We start from the raw sequence: 2500 nt of genomic DNA, 5'->3' as shown, positions 1-2500 counted from the left end.
GCCAATATACACAGTATTATTTTTTCTGATGCTGTTGGCACTCGATCTGCTTGCACTGAGGGTGACAGCTGTAAGTGGCCGCCTGTATGTGTGCAGTGTCCTCAGCCTATCAGAATTCTTGTCAAAAGTTGACTAAAAGTGACTTAGGCAGAAAGTGATTTTGGAATGTAACAAGCATTCTGAGGACATACTGTAGGCAATAAGGCACAATTAGGCAGCAGTGTTAGGAGAGTATAGAGTTAGGCAGAAATGTCAATTTGATCGAAAAATTACGTAGGCAATTATGCTAAAGATATGTTAATGCTGCGTTCATGCTGACAGAATGAACTTGAAGCTGGGCTGAATGACTGCAGAATCAATGCGGGAACATCTGACCAATTGCAGTAGCTGAACTAAATTAGTTCAGGTATAGTTAAAACACCTCAGAGGTACCGGACACCTGGCAAACATTCTGATACCGCCCGCCCCCAATCTCTGAATGACATCATATTGGAGTCTGGACCCAGCCCAACCCAAGACACGTTGGCTGTTCGGCTGTAGTATGCACTTGGCTTTATAGGATCCATTAGGTTCTGGTTCCATTTGCACACCTTTAGGCCCCTTTTCCACCAGGGGTGAAACGGTTCAGTTCTTTTTTCCTAATATTGAACCAGTTCAAGTGAAAATTAAAATGAATTCCCTAAAAGTTGGTTCAGAACTGGAACAAAGAAATGGCTGCCGGTTCCGTAAAATAATCCAGAATGGAACCAGTTCTAGAACCAAAGTTATTTTGGTGGAAAAGGGGCCTCTGAGTTATTGAGGGTTTTATTGTCTTGTATGAACACTAGACTATGCATGTTTTCAACCCCTCCCCTTCCAATATGATGTCATACATTAAGTAATTACATCCACTCAAATTTGTCAACGATTAACAGCTTCTACCCTGCAGGCTACAGTATGTTCATCTGAGGACGTCATTGCTACCCTGGCACCTGTTGTCTTTATTCCACTCAACTCATTGAGACATCAAACGATTACAGATTATTTTGTACAAGTTGCTTCTAGTTTGTGCGGTGGCCCCTGCCAGCGCAGCTGGAGTAATCTTACTTCAGCATCAAAATCTACAAAGATATATAAATCTTATCTCAACGGAAACATAAATACGTAAATACAATTAAACTATAGCATGGTGTGGCCCGTGGCAAAATACTGTTGCTGTCTAGGTGAAACATGTAGTTCATTTTTATCATTTAAAAAAACAAATTAAAGTAGACAATCTGTGCATTGTGAGCCTGTAAATCTGCTATGTTCACTACACACTACAAAACATACAATTTTGACTGCAACAATATGTTATTCACTTATAAATTATTATTACACAGGATGAAGTATACTTATCCCAGTGTGTGTTCATCATTTTAAATTGGGACATATTTATTTATGTCACTCAATACAGATTTATAAAGCTGTAAAAAAGGAGCTTCAAAGAGAAGAGCTTTAACCCTCCCGGGAGTGAAGAGTTATTATGGAGGACCCCGAGTGGAACGTTATTTATAGACTTTATCATTCAACAAATAAGGGGGGTCCCGTGTAATATATCGTCCTGGGGCCCTGAATTCCCAGAAGTGAGACTCCTTCCTCAAGCCCAGCATAGCACAAATCATGAGAAACACATGCAAATTGTGCTTATATTCCCAGACTATAATAATAATAATAATAATAATAATAATAATAATAATAATAATAATAATAATAATAATAATAATAATAATAATAATAATAATAATAATAATAATGTTTGTATGCATTATTTAATTGCTTAAAGCCTCACTATATAACGAATGAATGAATAAAACCTAATTTTGTCCCATAGCTATGGTAGAGTATTCTATTACAATATAACTGGGGGTGGTTGTATTTGGTATCATTGCTCTTCTATCGAGACATTTAAATCGTGTCAAAAGTCATGTATCACCTAGACACAGGATCTGACACGAAGTTTGACCCGATGTTCAAGATTCAGTTTATCCCCTGAGCAAGCAGGTCGGCTCTCAATGGTAAAGGGTAGAATAATATGTATTCTAATATAATGCCTGTGATATGATATGAAGGTTTCCAGCCTGATTCGCTTCGTTCTGTGATTTGTTTGGCACTTTAGTTTTCACACAAAACTGAGAATCGACCCGATCGAGGCTTCTGATTGGTCTGTGGTGCAGTTGGGTAAAAAAAAACATGCAGTTTGACGTCATATCAATGCGCCACTACTGTTCGTCCCCTTATCATTCAATAAACTCACCCCACACAGTCGTCAGTTTTTTTGTAATACTGAATCTGACATGTTGGAAGTGAATCAAACTAATGTTTACTTTTTACCATAGGTTCTACTCTCAAGTCTCGAACTGGCGCTGTCTGATGATGTATCAGCAACAACGTCGCTATACGTAGCAGGTGACGTTGTGAAATACGAGTCAAACAGGAGGATGGCCAGACTGAGTAGTGAAGTGACGAAACAAATCACGGA

General features: G+C 38.5%; 1 protein-coding gene across 1 annotated transcript in view; it reads right to left on the bottom strand.

The window, feature by feature from the left end:
- Window positions 1-2500, bottom strand: part of adamts18 (ADAM metallopeptidase with thrombospondin type 1 motif, 18) — a gene marked incomplete at both ends in the record, with an annotated part of 83630 nt that overhangs the window by 45228 nt on the left and 35902 nt on the right. The window lies entirely within an intron of this gene.

Source organism: Electrona antarctica, assembly GCF_951216825.1.
Source record: "Electrona antarctica genome assembly, chromosome: 3".
NCBI classification, from domain to species: domain Eukaryota; kingdom Metazoa; phylum Chordata; class Actinopteri; order Myctophiformes; family Myctophidae; genus Electrona; species Electrona antarctica.
The sequence above is the reverse complement of the archived record's forward strand: the minus strand, read 5'-3'. Positions and strand labels throughout refer to the sequence as shown.